We start from the raw sequence: 19,919 nt of genomic DNA, 5'->3' as shown, positions 1-19,919 counted from the left end.
TCAGAATAAGTATCTCACACAGGAGAATATTTTGTTGAAGGATCATATTGCCAGACTCAAGGGCATTATCCGCAAGTTGGAGGAGCTTTTACGCTCAATGTGCGATTATCCACCATCATCATCACCACCTCCATCACCTTCGAGGACATAATCACATGGGTATGTGCTACCTCTTGAGCACTGTGTTGGATTTCCCCGAAGAGGAGAGGATGATGCAGCAAAGTAGCGTAAGTATTTCCCTCAGTTTTTGAGAACCAAGGTATCAATCCAGTAGGAGACCACACACAAGTCCCTCGTACCTACACAAAACGATAGCAACTCGCAACCAACGCTTAGGGGTTGTCAATCCCTTCACGGTCACTTACGAGAGTGAGATCTGATAGAGATAATATTTTTGGTATTTTTGATTGATAGATGCAAAGTAAAAAGTAAAGGCAAAGTAAAACAAAGCAAGTAAATAAAGTGATAGAGATTGATATGATGAGAATAGACGCGGGGGCCATAGGTTTCACTAGTGGCTTCTCTCAAGAGCATAGATATTCTACGGTGGGTGAACAAATTACTGTTGAGCAATTGACAGAATTGAGCATAGTTATGAGTATACTAGGAAATGATCATGTATATAGGCATCACGTCCAAAACAAGTAGATCGAAACGATTCTGCATCTACTACTATTACTCCACTCATCGACCGCTATCCAGCGTGCATCTAGAGTATTAAGTAAAAACAGTGTAACGCCGTAAGCAAGATGACATGATGTAGAGGGATAAATTCATGCAATATGATAAAAACCCCATCTTGTTATCCTCGATGGCAACAATACAATACGTGCCTTGCTGCCCCTTCTGTCACTGGGCAAGGACACCGCAAGATTGAACCCAAAGCTAAGCACTTCTCGCATTGCAAGAACTACCAATCTAGTTGGCCAAACCAAAAAGGATAATTCGAAGAGACTTGCAAAGATAACTCAATCATACATAAAAGAATTCAGAGAAGAATCAAATATTTTCCATAGATAATACTGGATCATAAACCCACAATTCATCGGTCTCAACAAACACACTGCAAAAAGAAGATTACATCGAATAGATCTCCACGAGAGAGGGGGAGAACATTGTATTGAAATCCAAAAAGAGAGAAGAAGCCATCTAGCTACTAGCTATGGACCCGAAGGTCTGAAGTAAACTACTCACACTTCATCAGAGGGGCTATGGTGATGATGTAGAAGCCCTGGGCCCCCTCCGGCGGAGCTCCGGAACAGGCCCCAAGATGGGATCTCATGGATACAGAAGGTTGCGGCGGTGGAATTAGGTTTTTGGCTCCTGTTCTGATCGTTCGGGGATACATAGGTATATATAGGAGGAAGGAGTACGTCGGTGGAGCTCCGAGGGGCCCACGAGGTAGGGGGCGCACCCCGGGGGGGGGGCCTCCACCCTCGTGACCTCCTCGGGCACTACTTGGAGTAGGGTCCAAGTCTCCTGGATCACGTTCGGTTGGAAAATCACGATCCCGAAGGTTTCATTCCGTTTGGACTCTATTTGATATTCTATTACTTCATAATACTGAAAAAGGCAAAAAACAACAATTCTGGGCTGGGCCTCCGGTTAATAGGTTAGTCCCAAAAGTAATATAAAAGTGGAAAATAAAGCCCAATATAGTCCAAAACAGTAGATAAAGTAGCATGGAGCAATCAAAAATTATAGATACGTTGGAGACGTATTAGTATGGGCACTCCCCTTGGCAACTGCCAAGCTTGGGGAAGGTGCCCCGGTATCATATCCCATCACACTCTTATCTTTACCGTTTTATTTAGTTCGATCCTTTTAGTAGTATCTTGATCTAGTATATTGAAGTTTTAGTATCAATTAGTTTTGAGTTTTGCTTTGTGATCTGCTTATGTAATCGAGTCCGTGAGCTATCTATAATAAAGATTAGTGTTGAGTCAAGGGCTTTGCTATCTTGCCATCATCTTGAGAAAGTAGACATAATAAAAAGAATAAAAGAGCTCATATTGATCTTATGGATAGTAATGACTTCACACATAGAAAGTATGAGGCATAAAAGTTGTTGAGAGTTGACAAACGTAGTTTTGGTCATCATTGCAATTAATAGGAAGTAATAAGGAAAGAGAGGTTTTCACATACAAATATACTATCTTGGACATCTTTTATGATTGTGAGCACTCATTAAGTATGACATGCTAAAAGAGTTGACGTTGGACAAGGAAGACAATGTAATGGTTTATGTTTTCTCACATCTCACTTAAAGTATATTGTCATTGATCTTCCCAACATGTTGAGCTTGCCTTCCCCCCTCATGCTAGCCAAATTCCTTGCACCAAGTAGAGATACTAGTTGTGCTTCCAAATATCCTTAAACCCAGTTTTGCCATGAGAGTCCACCATACCTACCTATGGATTGAGTAAGATCCTTCAAGTAAGTTGTCATGTTGCAGACAATAAAAATTGCTCTCTAAATATGTATGACTTATTAGTGCAGAGAAAATAAGCTTTATACGATCTTGTTATGGAAGCAATAAAAGCGACAGACTGCATACTAAAGGTCCATATACAAGTGGAAATATAAAGTGACGTTCTTTTGCATTAAGATTTTGTGCATCCAACCCTAAAATCACATGACAACCTCTGCTTCCCTCTGTCAAGGGCCTATATTTTAATTTATGTTTTTACTTTATACTTGAGTCAAGGTGATCTTCACCTTTCCCTTTCTCATTTTATCCTATGGCAAGCTCCTCGTGTTTGAAAGATCTTGATATATATATCCAATTGGATGTAAGTTAGCATGAATTATTATTGTTGACATCACCCAAAGGTGAATACGTTGGGAGGCAACACAATAAGCCCCTATCTTTCTTAGTGTCCGGTTGAAACTCCATAACCACAAGTATTGCGTGTGTGTTAGCAATTGTAGAAGACTATATGATATTTGAGTATGTGGACTTGCTGAAAAGCTCTATTCTTGACTCTTTCTGATGTTATGATAAATTGCAATTGCTTCAATGACTGAGATTATAGTTTGTTAGTTCCCAATGAAGTTTTTGAACCATACTTGACATTGTGAATTGATCGTTACTTGAGCATAAGAAATCATATGACAAAATCTATATATGTTGATGTTATAAGAATGATCATGATGCCCCCATGTCCGTATTTTATTTTTATCAACACCTCTATCTCTAAACATGTGGACATATTTTTCGATTTCGGCTTTCGCTTGAGGACAAGCGAGGTCTATGCTTGGGGGAGTTGATACGTCCATTTTGCATCATGCTTTTATATCAATATTTATTGCATTATGGGCTGTTATTACACATTATATCTCAATACTTATAGTTATTCTCTCTTATTTTACAAGGTTTACCATGAAGAGGGGGAATGCCGACAGCTGGAATTCTGGCTGGAAAAGGAGCAAATATTGGAAACCTATTCTGCACAGCTCCAAAAATCCTGAAACTCCACGGAAGTCAGTTTTGGAATTAATAAGAATTATTGAGCAAAGAAAACACCAGAGGGGGCCCACACCCTAGCCAGGAGGGTGGGGGGTGCGCCCACCCCTACTGGGCGCGCCCCCTGTCTCCTGGGCCCCCTGGTGGCCCTCCGGTGCCCATCTTCTGCTATATGAAGGCTTTTACCCTAGAAAAAAAATCAGAGGCAAGCTTACGGGACGAAACTCCGCCGCCATGAGGCGGAACCTTGGCGGAACCAATCTAGAGCTCCGACAAAGCTGTTCTACTGGGGAAACTTCCCTCCGGGAGGGGGAAATCATCACCATCATCATCACCAATGATCCTCTCATCGAGAGGGGGTCAATATCCATCAACATCTTCACCAGCACCATCTCCTCTCAAAACCCTAGTTCATCTATTGTATCCAATCTTGTATCAAAACCACAAATTGGTACCTGTGGGTTGCTAGTAGTGTCGATTACTCCTTGTAGTTGATGCTAATTGGTTTACTTGGTGGAAGATCATATGTTCAGATCCTTAATGCATATTATTACTCCTCTGATTATGAACATGAATATGCTTTGTGAGTAGTTATGTTTGTTCCTGAGGACATGGGTGAAGTCTTGCTATTAGTAGTCATGTGAATTTGGTATTCGTTTGATATTTTGATGAGATGTATGTTGTTTCTCCTCTAGTGGTATTATGTGAACGTCGACTACATAACACTTCACCATTATTTGACCCTAGAGGAAGGCATTGGGAAGAGATGATGGCTTGCTAGAGTGACAAAAGCTTAGACCCTAGTTTATGCGTTGCTTCGTAAGGGGCTGATTTGGATCCATATGTCTAATGTTGTGGTTAGGTTTACCTTAATACTTCTTTTGTAGTTGCAGATGCTTGCAACAGGGGTTAATCATAAATGGGATGCTTGTCCAAGTAAGGGCAGTACACAAGCACCGGTCCACCCACATATCAAATTATCAAAGTACCGAACGTGAATCATATGAGCGTGATGAAAACTAGCTTGACAATAACTCCCATGTGTCCTCGGCAGCTCTTTTCTCATTATAAGAAATTATCCAGGCTTGTACTTTGCTACAAAAAGGATTGGGCCACCTTGCTGCACTTTATTTACTTTCATTGCTTGTTACTCGTTACAATTTATCTTATCACAAAACTATCTGTTACCTACAATTTTAGTGCTTGCAGAGAAAACCTTACTGAAAACCGCTTGTCATTTCCTTCTGCTCCTCGCTGGGTTCGACACTCTTACTTATCGAAAGGACTACGATAGATCCCCTATACTTGTGGGTCATCACTTATCTTGATGAGAAAAAGATATATCATGTTATTATTAGTGCTAACCCTTCAGAACATGAAGAAGAAAGATTATTGAAAGTTCTAAGGAAGCACCGAGCTGCTATTGGATATACTCTTGATGATCTTAAGGGCATTAGTCCCACTCTATGTCAGCACAAGATTAATATGGAACCTGATGTTAAGCCCGTTGTTGATCACCAACGTCAGTTAAATCCGAAGATGAAAGAAGTGGTAAGAATGAAAATATTGAAACTTCTGGAAGCAGGTATAATCTATCCTATAGCTGATAGTAGATGGGTAAGTCTTGTTCATTGTGTCCCTAGGAAGGGAGGTATTACTGTTGTTCCTAATGATAAGAATGAGCTTATTCCACAAAGAATTGTCACAGGCTATAGGATGGTAATTGATTATAGAAAATCAAACAAAGCAACTAGAAAAGATCATTACCCTCTGCCTTTTATTGATCAAATGTTAGAAAGACTATCTAAGCACACACATTTTTGCTTCCTTGATGGATATTCTGTTTTTTCACAAATACTTGTTTCACAACCTGATCAAGAAAAGACCATTTTTACTTGCCATTTTGGAACTTATGCTTATAGACGTATGCCTTTTGGTTTATGTAATGCACCTGCTACTTTTCAAAGATGTATGGCTGCTATATTCTCTGATTTTTGTGAAAAGATTCTTGAGGTTTTCATGGATGACTTGTCTGTTTATGGGAAGTCTTTCGATGATTGTTTAAGCAATCTTGATCAAGTTTTGTAGAGATGTGAACAAACAAATCTTGTCTTGTGTTGGGAGAAGTGCCACTTCATGGTTAATGAAGGTATTGTTTTGGGCCATAAAATTTCTGAAAGAGGCATTGATGTGGACAAAGCCAAGGTTGATGCAATTGAGAAAATGCCATGTCCTAAAGATATCAAAGGTATTCATAGTTTCCTTTGTCATGCTGGTTTCCATAGGAGGTTTATCAAAGACTTTTCTAAAATTTCTAGGCCTCTCACACATCTTTTGCAAAAGGATATTCCCTTTGTGTTTGGTGATGATTGCTTGGAAGCCTTTGAAACAATAAAGAAAGCCTTAATTACTACACATGTTGTTCAACCACCTGATTGGAACTTGCCTTTTGAGATTATGTGTGATGCTAGTGATTATGTTATAGGTGCTATTCTAGGACAAAGAATTGATAAGAAACTGAATGTTATCCATTATGCTAGTAAAACTCTAGACATTGCTCAACGAAATTATGCTACTACTGAAAAAGAATTCTTAGCAGTGGTGTTTGCTTGTGATAAATTCAGATCTTACATTGTTGATTCTAAAGTGATTGTTCACACCGATTAGTTGCTATAAAATATCTTATGGAAAAGAAAGATGCTTAACCTAGACTCATTAGGTGGGTGTCGGTGTCAAAATTGGCGGATCTCGGGTAGGGGTCCCGATCTGTGCGTCTTAGGCTGATGGTAACAGGAAGCAAGGGACACAATGTTTACCCAGGTTTGGGCCCTCTCGATGGAGGTAAAACCCTACTTCCTGCTTGATTAATATTGAAGATATGAGTAGTACAAGAGTAGATCTACCACGAGACGTAGAGGCTAAACCCTAAGAGCTAGCCTATGATGGTATGATTTTAATTGTGAGATCGGCCTTCTAAGGACCAATCTCTCCGGTTTATATAGACACTGGAGAGGGCTAGGGTTTACATGGAGTCGGTTACAAGGAAGGAAACACAATATCCGGATCGCCAACCTTGTCTTCCACGCAAAGGAGAGTCCCATCCGGACATGGCCGAAGTCTTGAGTCTTGTATCTTCACGCTTCAAGTCCGGACGATGTATATAGTCCGGCTGTCCGGATACCCCCTAATCCAGGACTCCCTTAGTGGGTTCTTCTACTACAAGAATTTGATTTGCATATCACTGATAGGAAAGGAGCAGAGAACCCCGTAGCTGATAACCTATCTAGGCTTGAAAATATTCTTGATGACCCACAACCTATTAACGATAGCTTCCCTGATGAACAATTAGCTACAATAAATGTTTCTAATAGCACAACTTGGTATGCTGACTATGCTAATTATATTGTTGCTAAATACGTACCACCTAGCTTTACTTACCAACAAAAGAAAAAATTCTTCTGTGATTTAAGACATTACTTTTGGGATGACCCACATCAGAGTAGGCGGTATTATTAGACATTGTGTACCTGAGCATGAACAGGAACAAATCCTACAGAAATGTCACTCCGAGGCTTATGGAGGACATCACGCGGGAGACAGAACTGCTCATAAGGTATTGTAATCTGGTTTTTATTGGCCTACTCTCTTCAAGGATGCCCGTAAGTTTGTCTCATCTTGTGATGAATGTCAAAGAATAGGTAATATTAGTAAGAGTCAAGAAATGCCTATGAATTATTCACTTGTTATTGAACCATTTGATGTTTGGGGAATTGATTTGATGGGACCTTTTCCTTCTTCTAATGGGTATACTCATACTTTGGTTGTTTTTTATTATGTTACTAAGTGGGTAGAAGCTATTCCAACCAGTAGTGTTGATCACAACACCTCTATTAAAATTCTTAAGGAAGTTATTTTCCCAAGGTTTGGATTCCCTAGATATTTAATGACCGATGGTGGTTCACACTTTATTCATGGTGCCTTCTGTAAAATGCTTGCTAAGTATGATGTTAACCATAGAATTGCATCACCTTATCATCCTCAATCTAGTGGTCAAGTTGAACTTAGTAACAGAGAAATAAAACTAATCTTACAAAAGACTGTCAATAGGTCCCAGAAGAATTGGTCTAAGAAACTAGATGATGCACTTTGGGCTTATAGAACAACATATAAAAATCCTATGGGTATGTCTCCTTATAAAATGGTTTATGGAAAAGCTTGTCATTTGCCTCTTGAATTAGAACATAAAGCATATTGGGCAATCAAAGAACTCAACTATGATTTCAAACTTGCTGGTGAAAAGAGGTTATTTGATATTAGCTCATTAGATGAATGGAGCCAGGCTTATGAAAATGCAAAGTTATTCTAAGAAAAAGTTAAAAGATGGAATGACAAAAGAATCCAAAAGCGTGAGATCAAAGTTGGAGAATATGTTCTTTTGTACAACTCTCGTTTCAGATTCTTTGCAGGAAAACTCCTCTCCAAATGGGAAGGACCCAATGTTATTGAGGAGGTTTATCGATCCGGAGCTATCAAAATAAATAATGCCGAAGGTACTAACCCGAAGGCTGTTAATGGACAACGTATAAACATTATATCTCAGGTATGCCCATTAATGTTGAAAGTAATATTATGCAAACCATGACACCAGAGGAACACATAAAAGAGACCTTTCGGAACACTCCAGAATCGTGAAAAAAAGGGAGGCACGTGATATGGTAAGTAAACGGACTCTGAAAAATCTACAAAAATATTTTTTGTCAGTTTTGGAATATTTAAAAAATTAGGAAAATAAGAGTCTGTTTGTCGGAGTCTGGCTCAGAGACGGCGGCGGTGGCGGTTGGCGCAGCTGTGCTGGGTTCGGCCCAATTCGGTCGGCCCGAAACTTTTTTTAAAACAATTTTCCAAAGACTAAATCACGCAAAATAAATAAAAATAAATCCTAAAAATTCCAAAAATATCACATAGATATATGTTCTTATTAGTGACCTCGTGAACATTTTTCTAGACCTAAATGCCTAAACTAAAAACAAACATTACAGTACTAATTACTTAGCTAACTAATAAATAAACTAGTAAATAAAATCAAATAAACTCTCCAAAAATTCAAAATTCAATTTCCAGTATTTTTTGCTGATTTTGAAGAAGTCATATTATCTTCTCCAATTATTTTAAAATATTTGGAAAAAGAATTTTGAAAACAATATGACCCAATCACCAAATTTGGATAAATCAAAATTGGATTTTTGTGAAACCTCCAACTCTCTCAAATTGGTCCTTGAGTTTCTTAAGGCCTCTTTGATCAAAATGCAGCTAACACAAAACAACAAAATGTTGGGGAACATAGCAATTTCAAAAAAATTCCTACGCACACGCAAGATCATGGTGATGCATAGCAACGAGAGGGGAGAGTTTTGTCCACGTACCCTCGTAGACCGTAAGCGGAAGCATTATGACAACGCGGTTGATGTAGTCGTACGTCTTCACGATGCGACCGATCGAAGTACCGAACGTATGGCACCTCCGAGTTCAGCACACGTTCAGCTCGATGACGATCCCCAGACTCCGATCCAGCAGGGTGTCGGGGATGAGTTCCGTCAGCACGACGGCATGGTGACGATGATGATGTTCTGCCGACGCAAGGCTTTGCCTAAGCACCACAACGACATGACCGAGGTGGAATATGGTGGAGGGGGGCACCGCACACGGCTAAGGAACGATCACGATGATCAACTTGTGTGTCTAGAGGTGCCCCCTGCCCCCGTATATAAAGGAGGGAGGGGGGAGGTGCGGCCGGCCCCTAGGGGTGCGCCTGGAGGAGTCCTACTCCCACCAGGAGTAGGACTCCCCCCTCTTGCCTTGGTGGAGAAGGAAAGGGGAGAGGGGAAAGAGGAAAGGGGGGCGCCGCCCCCCTTCCTTGTCCTATTCGGACTAGGGGGGAGGGGCGCGCGGCCTGCCCTGGCCGGCCCTCCCCTTCTCCCTCATGGCCCATGTAGGCCCATTAACCCCCGGGGGGTTCCGGTAACCCCCGGTACTCCGGTAAAATCCCGATTTCGCCCAGAACGTTTCCGATATCCAAATATAGGCTTCCAATATATCAATCTTTATGTCTCGACCATTTCGAGACTCCTCGTCATATCCGTGATCACATCTGGGACTCCGAACAACCTTCAGTACATCAAAACTTATAAACTCATAATAAAACTGTCATCGTAACGTTAAGCGTGCGGACCCTACGGGTTCGAGAACTACGTAGACATGACCTAGAACTGTTTCCGGTCAATAACCAATGGCAGAACCTGGATGCTCATATTGGCTCCTACATATTCTACGAAGATCTTTATCGACCAAACCACATAACAACATACACTGTTCCCTTTGTCATCGGTATGTTACTTGCCCGAGATTTGATCGTCGGTATCCAATACCTAGTTCAATCTCGTTACCGGCAAGTCTCTTTACTCATTAGGTAATGCATCATTCCATAACTAACTCATTAGCTACATTGCTTGCAAGGCTTATAGTGATGTGCATTACCGAGAGGGCCCAGAGATACCTCTCCGACAATCAGAGTGACAAAACCTAATCTCGAAATACGTCAACCCAACATGTACCTTCGGAGACACCTGTAGAGCTCCTTTATAATCACCCAGTTATGTTGTGACGTTTGGTAGCACACAAAGTGTTCATCCGGTAAACGGGAGTTGCATAATCTCATAGTTGTAGGAACTTTGTATAAGTCATGAAGAAAGCAATAGCAACATACTAAACGATCAAGTGCTAGGCTAACGGAATGGGTCAAGTCAATCACATCATTCTCCTAATGACGTGATCCCGTTAATCAAATGACAACACATGTCTATGGTTAGGAAACATAACCATCATTGATTAATGAGCTAGTCAAGTAGAGGCATACTAGTGACATTAAGTTTGTCTATGTATTCACACATGTATTATGTTTCCGGTTAATACAATTCTAGCATGAATAATAAACATTTATCATGATATGAGGAAATAAATAATAACTTTATTATTGCCTCTAGGGCATATTTCCTCCAGTCTCCCACTTGCACTAGAGTCAATAATCTAGATTACACAGTAATGATTCTAACACCCATGGAGTCTTGGTGCTGATCATGTTTTGCTCGTGGAAGAGGCTTAGTTAACGGGTCTGCAATATTCAGATCCATATGTATCTTGCAAATCTCTATGTCTCCCACCTGGACTTGGTCCCGGATGGAATTGAAGCGTCTCTTGATGTGCTTGGTCCTCTTGTGAAATCTGGATTCTTTTGCCAAGGCAATTGCACCAGTATTGTCACAGAAGATCTTCATTGGTCCCGATGCACTAGGTATGACACCTAGATCGGAAATGAACTCCTTCATCCAGACTCCTTCATTTGCTGCTTCCGAAGCAGCTATGTACTCCACTTCGCATGTAGATCCCGCCACGACGCTTTGTTTAGAACTTCACCAACTTACAGCTCCACCGTTTAATAAAAACACGTATCCGGTTTGCGATTTAGAATCGTCTGGATCAGTGTCAAAGCTTGCATGGACGTAACCATTTACGACTAGCTCTTTGTCACCTCCATAAACGAGAAACATATCCTTAGTCCTTTTCAGGTATTTCAGGATGTTCTTGACCTCTGTCCAGTGATCCACTCCTGGATTACTTTGGTACCTACCTGCCAAGCTTATTGCTAAGAAAATGTCAGGTCTGGTACACAACATTGCATACATGATAGAGCCTATGGCTAAAGCATAGGGAACATCTTTCATTTTCTCTCTATCTTCTGCGGTGGTCGGGCATTGAGTCTGACTCAACTTCACACCTTGTAATACAGGCAAGAACCCTTTCTTTGCCTGATCCATTTTGAACTTTTTCAAAACTTTATCAAGGTATGTGCTTTGTGAAAGTCCAATTAAGCGTCTTGATCTATCTCTATAGATCTTGATTCCCAATATGTAAGCAGCTTCACCGAGGTCTTTCATTGAAAAACTTTTATTCAAGTATCCCTTTATGCTATCCAGAAATTCTATATCATTTCCAACTAATAATATGTCATCTACATATAATATCAGAAGTGCTACAGAGCTCCCACTCACTTTCTTGTAAATACAGGCTTCTCCAAAAGTCTGTATAAAACCATATGCTTTGATCACACTAGCAAAGCGTTTATTCCAACTCCGAGATGCTTGCACCAGTCCATAAATGGACCGATGGAGCTTGCACACTTTGTTAGCTCCTTTTGGATCGACAAAACCTTCTGGTTGCATCATATACAACTCTTCTTCCAGAAATCCATTCAGGCATGCAGTTTTGACATCCATTTGCCAAATTTCATAATCATAAAATGCGGCAATTGCTAACATGATTCAGACAGACTTAAGCATCGCTACGGGTGAGAAAGTCTCATCGTAGTCAATCCCTTGAACTTGTCGAAAACCTTTTGCAACAAGTCGAGCTTTGTAGACAGTTACATTACCATCAACGTCAGTCTTCTTCTTGAAGATCCATTTATTCTCGATGGCTTGCCAATCATCAGGCAAGTCAACCAAAGTCCATACTTTGTTCTCATACATGGATCCTATCTCAGATTTCATGGCTTCAAGCCATTTTGCGGAATCTGGGCTCATCATCGCTTCCTCATAGTTCGTAGGTTCGCCATGGTCAACTAACATGACTTCCAGAATAGGATTACCATACCACTCTGGTGCGGATCTTACTCTGGTAGACCTACGAGGTTCAGTAGAAACTTGATCTGAAGTTTCATGATCAATATCATTAGCTTCCTCACTAATTGGTATAGTTGTCACAGGAACCGGTTCTTGTGATGAACTACTTTCCAATAAGGGAGCTGGTACAGTTACCTCATCAAGTTCTACTTTCCTCCCACTCACTTCTTTCGAGAGAAACTCCTTCTCTAGAAAGGATCCGAATTTAGCAACGAAAATCTTGCCCTCAGATCTGTGATAGAAGGTGTACCCAATACTCTCTTTTGGGTATCCTATGAAGACACATTTCTCCGATTTGGGTTCGAGCTTATCTGGTTGAAGTTTCTTCACATAAGCATCACAGCCCCAAACTTTAAGAAACGACAACTTTGGTTTCTTGCCAAACCATAATTCATAAGGTGTCGTCTCAACGGATTTTGATGGTGCCCTATTTAACGTGAATGCAGCCATCTCTAAAGCATAACCCCAAAACAATAGTGGCAAATCGGTAAGAGACATCATAGATCGCACCATATCCAGTAAAGTACGATTACGACGTTCGGACACACCATTTCGTTGTGGTGTTCCGGGTGGCGTGAGTTGCGAAACTATTCCACATTGTTTCAAATGTAAGCCAAACTCATAACTCAAATATTCTCCTCCACGATCAGATCATAGAAATTTTATTTTCTTGTTATGATGATTTTCTACTTCACTCTGAAATTCTTTGAACTTTTCAAATGTTTCAGACTTGTGTTTCATCAAGTAGATATACCCATATCTGTTCAAATCATCTGTGAAGGTGAGAAAATAACGATACCCGCCGCGAGCCTCACTATTCATTGGACCACATACATCAGTATGTATGATTTCCAACAAATCAGTTGCTCACTCCATAGTTCCGAAGAACAGCGTTTTAGTCATCTTGCCCATGAGGCACGGTTCGCAAGTACCAAGTGATTCATAATCAAGTGATTCCAAAAGTCCATCAGTATGAAGTTTCTTCATGCGCTTTACACCGATATGACCTAAACGGCAGTGCCACAAATAAGTTGCACTATCATTATCAACTCTGCATCTTTTGGTTTCAACATTATGAATATGTGTGTCACTACTATCGAGATTTAATAAAAATAGACCAGTCTTCAAGGGTGCATGACCATAAAAGATATTACTCATATAAATAGAACAACAATTATTCTCTGATTTAAATGAATAACCGTCTCGCATCAAACAAGATCCATATATAATGTTCATGCTCAATGCTGGCACCAAATAACAATTATTTAGGTCTAAAACTAATCCCGATGGTAGATGTGGAGGTAGCGTGCCGACCGCAATCACATCTACTTTGGAACCATTTCCCACGCGCATCGTCACCTCGTCCTTAGCCAATCTTCGCTTAATCCGTAGTCCCTGTTTCGAGTTGCAAATATTAGCAACAGAACCGGTATCAAATACCCAGGTGCTACTGCGAGCATTAGTAAGGTACACATCAATAACATGTATATTACATATACCTTTGTTCACTTTGCCATCCTTCTTATCCGCCAAATACTTGGGGCAGTTCCGCTTCCAGTGTCTAGTCTGCTTGCAGTAGAAGCACTCAGTCTCAGGCTTAGGTCTAGACTTGGGTTTCTTCTCTTGAGCAGCAACTTGTCTGCTGTTCTTCTTGAAGTTCCCCTTCTTCTTCCCTTTGCCCTTTTTCTTGAAACTGGTGGTCTTATTGACCATCAACACTTGATGCTCCTTCTTGATTCTACCTCCGCAGCCTTTAGCATTGCGAAGAGCTCGGGAATAGTCTTGTCCATCCCTTGCATATTATAGTTCATCATGAAGCTCTTGTAGCTTGGTGGCAGTGATTGAAGAATTCTGTCAATGACACTATCATCAGGAAGATTAACTCCCAGTTGAATCAAGTGATTATTATACCCAGACATTTTGAGTATGTGTTCACTGACAGAACTATTCTCCTCCGTCTTACAGCTATAGAACTTATTGGAGACTTCATATCTCTCAATCCGGGCATTTGCTTGAAATATTAACTTCAACTCCTGGAACATCTCATATGCTCCATGACGTTCAAAACGTCGTTGAAGACCCGGTTCCAAGCCATAAAGCATGGCACACTGAACTATCAAGTAGTCATCAGCTTTGCTCTGCCAGACGTTCTTAACGTCGTCAGTTGCATCAGCAGTAGACCTGGCACCCAGCGGTGCTTCCAGGACGTAATTCTTTTGTGCAGCAATGAGGATAATCCTCAGGTTACGGATCCAGTCCGTGTAATTGCTACCATCATCTTTCAACTTAGCTTTCTCAAGGAACGCATTAAAATTCAACGGAACAACAACACGAGCCATCTATCTACATCAAACATATACAAGCAAAATACTATCAGGTACTAAGTTCATGATAAATTTAAGTTCAATTAATCATATTACCTAAGAACTCCCACTTAGACACACATCTCTCTAGTCATCTAAGTGATCACGTGATCCAAATCAACTAAACCATGTCCGATCATCACGTGAGATGGAGTAGTTTCAATGGTACATATCACTATGTTGATCATATCTACTATATGATTCACGTTCGACCTTTCGGTCTTCGTGTTCCGAGGCCATATCTGTATATGCTAGGATCATCAAGTTTGACCTGAGTATTCCGCGCGCGCAACTGTTTTGCACCCGTTGTATTTGAACGTAGAGCCTATCACACCCGATCATCACGTGGTGTCTCAGCACGAAGAACTTTCGCAACGGTGCATACTCAGGGAGAACACTTCTTGATAATTTAGTGAGAGATCATCTTAAAATGCTACCATCAATCAAAGCAAGATAAGATGCATAAAAGATAAACATCACATGCAATCAATATAAGTGATATGATATGGCCATCATCATCTTGTGCTTGTGATCTCCATCTTCGAAGCACCATCGTGATCACCATCGTCACCGGCGCGACACCTTGATCTCCATCGTACCATCGTTGTCGTTACGCCATCTATTGCTTCTACGACTATCACTACCGCTTAGTGATAAAGTAAAGCAATTACAGGGTGTTTGCATTTCATACAATAAAGCGACAACCATATGGCTCCAGCCAGTTGCCGATAACTTCGGTTACAAAACATGATCATCTCATACAATAAAATATAGCATCACGTCTTGACCATATCACATCACAACATGCCCTGCAAAAACAAGTTAGACGTCCTCTACTTTGTTGTTGCATATTTTACGTGGCTGCTACGGGCTGAGCAAGAACTGTTCTTACCTACGCATCAAAAATCACAACGATAGTTTGTCAAGTTGGTGCTTTTTTAACCTTTGCAAGGACCGGGCGTAGCCACACTCGGTTCAACTAAAGTGAGAGAGACAGACACCCGCCGGTCACCTTTAAGCAATGAGTGCTCGTAGCGATGAAACCAGTCTCGCGTAAGCGTACGCGTAATGTCGGTCCAGGCCGCTTCATCTCACAATGTCGCTGAACCAAAGTATGACATGCTGGTAAGCAGTATGACTTATATCGCCCACAACTCACTTGTGTTCTACTCGTGCATATAACCTCTATGCATAAAACCAGGCTCGGATGCCACTGTTGGGGAACATAGTAATTTCAACAAAAATTCCTACGCACACGGAAGATCATGGTGATGCATAGTAACAAGAGGGGAGAGTGTTGTCCACGTACCCTCGTAGACCATAAGCGGAAGCGTTATGACAACGCGGTTGATGTAGTCGTACGTCTTCACGATGCGACCGATCCTAGTACCGAACGTACGACACCTCCGAGTTCAGCACACGTTCAGCTCGATGACGATCCCCGGACTCCGATCCAGCAGGGTGTCAGGGATGAGTTCCGTCAGCACGACGGCATGGTGACGATGATGATGTTCTACCGACGCAGGGCTTCGCCTAAGCACCGCAACAATATGACTGAGGTGGAATATGGTGGAGGGGGGGCACCGCACACGGCTAAGGAACGATCACAATGATCAACTTGTGTGTCTAGAGGTGCCCCCCTGCCTCCGTATATAAAGGAGGGATGGGGGAGGTGCGGCCGGCCCCTAGGGGTGCGCCCGGAGGAGTCCTACTCCCACCGGGAGTAGGACTCCCCCCTCTTGCCTTGGTGGAGAAGGAAAGGGGGGAGGGGAAAGAGGAAAGGGGGCGCACGGCTTGCCCTGGCCGGCCCTCCTCTTCTCCCTCATGGCCCATGTAGGACCATTAACCCCCGGGGGGGTTCCGGTAACCCCCCGGTACTCTGGTAAAATCCCGATTTCACCCGGAACGTTTCCGATATCCAAATATAGGCTTCCAATATATCAATCTTTATGTCTCGACCATTTCGAGACTCCTCGTCATGTCCGTGATCACATCCGGGACTCCGAACAACCTTCGGTACATCAAAACTTATAAACTCATAATAAAACTGTCATCGTAACGTTAAGCATGCGGACCCTACGGGTTTGAGAACTATGTAGACATGACCTAGAACTGTTTCCGGTCAATAACCAATAGCGGAACCTGGATGCTCATATTGGCTCCTACATATTCTACGAAGATCTTTATCGGTCAAACCGCATAACAACATACATTGTTCCCTTTGTCATTGGTATGTTACTTGCCCGAGATTTGATCGTCGGTATCCAATACCTAGTTCAATCTCGTTACCGGCAAGTCTCTTTACTCGTTACGTAATGCATCATTCCGTTACTAACTCATTAGCTACATTGCTTGCAAGGCTTATAGTGATGTGCATTACCAAGAGGGCCCAGAGATACCTCTCCGACAATCGGAGTGACAAAACCTAATCTCGAAATACGTCAACCCAACATGTACCTTCGGAGACACCTGTAGAGCTCCTTTATAATCACCCAGTTACGTTGTGATGTTTGGTAGCACACAAAGTGTTCATCCGGTAAACAGGAGTTGCATAATCTCATAGTTGTAGGAACTTTGTATAAGTCATGAAGAAAGCAATAGCAACATACTAAACGATCAAGTGCTAGGCTAACGGAATGGGTCAAGTCAATCACATCATTCTCCTAATGACGTGATCCCGTTAATCAAATGACAACACATGTCTATGGTTAGGAAACATAACCATCATTGATTAATGAGCTAGTCAAGTAGAGGCATACTAGTGACATTAAGTTTGTCTATGTATTCACACATGTATTATGTTTCCGGTTAATACAATTCTAGCATGAATAATAAACATTTATCATGATATGAAGAAATAAACAATAACTTTATTATTGCCTCTAGGGCATATTTCCTTCACAAAATGCATAAAACATGGACGCATATGAATGATCTATGAATAACATCCAAATTGAAAAGTGGGATGTTACATTAATAGGTTATTTTTTTTATGTTTCAAAAATATTTTAGAAAATATAGGAAACTCGGTGTACATATATTTTCCATATATATGAGTTTCAACACATGGTCATGTTCAAAATATTGGACAAAACCCTCCAAAACCATTTATGCATAATTCAAGTATTTGAAATATTTCTATAAGAAATATTTTCAAATAAATCCGGGAAAACTATAGAAAGTCGCATATGCATAATGTGATGATATTGCAAAGTTTTATCACAATAAAAATTGTTTTGGTTCACAAAAGTTCCCCAAAACCATTCCTGTCCAGATCCAAATTTGAGTAACTCTACATTGCCAACTGTCTCCTCTCGATCTCAATTTTTGTGGACATGCTATAATCCCTAAATGATGACACTAAAACAAGTGGTGCATCAAGGAGAATATATTTGCATGACTAAATCTTGGGAAACTCATTTCTGCTGATTTCTAGGGTTTGAAATAATTACACTGCCAAGCTTCTCTAAATGGGATAAAAACTTGCAAGCTATCTCAAACTGATGCCAAGATCATTCCTGTTAATTTTCAAGTCCATTGGATTCCTCTAGATACCTCAATTCATCATCAAACACCTTCTGGCATATTTTTGTGGTCAATGATTGAAGCCCCTAATGGATTATCCTTTAGCTCAAATTTTTACCACAACTCACCCTAGTCACCTTCTACCTCTAGTAAAAAAATTCAAGCCCACTGCTCAATTATTTGTGGGTCAAACCCCCACTTTCTCTCTTAGACAACACTGTCTTCCCTCTCTCTCAACCCCTCCTTCCTCCAGAGGTCTCCTAGAGCATCCAAAGCCATTTCCACATTGTTCACCTCTCCGTTGACCCCCTAGACACAAATGGACATGGCCGGTGCAATTAAACAAGCCCATGCGTGTAGAGCTCGCGCTCTGGAGCATGCTACAATGCTGTCCCGCACTGTAGCACACCCATTCCAAGGCCTCCTGTCGACCTTGGGCGCCGGGATCGTGTCCCCCGAGGCTGCCTCGACGTCCTCTACACGGCACGCGGTCGGGCCCCTCCTCCCTCGCTTCCTCTCCTCCCCATTGAGCATGCCCGAGAGCTCCCGAGCGAATACGAGCTCCAGCTCGTCGCCCTCCTACATACACCCATCCCCAGGCCTCCCTCTCATCTCCATTCGCTCCCCCTCTCCCTCAGATACCTCATGGACCGCCCCACTCCCCCTCCCATGCCCTCATTCCACCCCCATGGTCGGAGCCATGCTGTCGGCCTCCACCTAAATTCGCGTTCTGTGGCATCTCCCCTCCCCTTTGGAATCCACTAGAGCACCTCCAACCTCACCGCAGGTCTCTCCCGAGCTCCATTCACTCCTACCGATGGCGGTAGCACCAAGCCCATCATCGTTGTTGCCAGCTTCCGCCATGGACGACGCCGCTCTTGACCTCGACCTTCCCAGGACCCAAGACTCAACCGGGGGGGGGGGGGTCGGAACCCTCTCCCCCGAGCTCGCCGGTGCGCCAGGCAGCCGCAGCGGTGCCCCTGGTCATTGGGACGAGCTTGGCCTCGCCTCCTCTATTCCTGCGGCACGAGGAGGCTGCGAGAGGAAGAAGAAAGCCGTCCTGTGGGACCGGTGACCCCACCAGTCAGCCTCTGCCGACGTGTCCAGCCGGACCCGCTCGGGTTAAGTGGAGGCGGGTGCAGTAGAAGCCGCCTTCGCTTCGAGAAAGCGCTATGCCCAAAGGCACCATCGACGTTACCTCCCTTCACGTGCAGGGCTGAGCCATTGGGCCGAGCCCAGTAGGCGCCGTTTAGCTATGCCTCGCCTAGTGCGGCGAACTAGGTATGACCCCACTCCTTTTTATTTTCCAGGAGCACTATAAAATGTATAGGAAATCCAAATGAAGTCCAAATTTGATGATTCAAATCCTAGGTGTTCCTAAAATCATGCTCTATCACTTGGTGTTGTTTGCAATTTTTTCCAGGAAACTTTTCCCAACACTTATTTATAAAAACCCATTTTCCTATTTCTGTGATGGACTTTGGAAAATCACATAGGGCTCATATTTGAGCCAAATGCACTGATTCAAATTCCTAGATACTTCTAAGTACATAACTTAGTTTATGAACTTTTTCTCTTATGCTTTCTATACCTCATAATTATTGAACCATCCAGAAATAAGAGAAGAAGGTCTCTACAAGCCTCCTCAGAGATCAGCGATTCTGGGCCGTTGGATCGATTCCCTTGATGCGTTTTCGTCCGTCCGATCGAGATCTGGAGAAGCCTGGGCCGTTGGATCTAGGATTGACACTGCTGGAATGAATAGTAATGGCAACAAAATGTAAATACCGTGCCCCTACCGGGGTATTTTGGTCATTTCGCGTATTGGGG

The 19,919-nt window shown here is 42.2% G+C and overlaps 1 pseudogene; it reads left to right on the top strand.

The window, feature by feature from the left end:
• The window catches only part of LOC119320369, a 46,107-nt pseudogene that overhangs the window by 2,080 nt on the left and 24,108 nt on the right, over positions 1 to 19,919 (top strand).

The sequence above is a fragment of the Triticum dicoccoides genome, chromosome 6B (genome assembly GCF_002162155.2).
Source record: "Triticum dicoccoides isolate Atlit2015 ecotype Zavitan chromosome 6B, WEW_v2.0, whole genome shotgun sequence".
Classification (NCBI taxonomy): Eukaryota; Viridiplantae; Streptophyta; class Magnoliopsida; order Poales; family Poaceae; genus Triticum; species Triticum dicoccoides.
The sequence above is the reverse complement of the archived record's forward strand: the minus strand, read 5'-3'. Positions and strand labels throughout refer to the sequence as shown.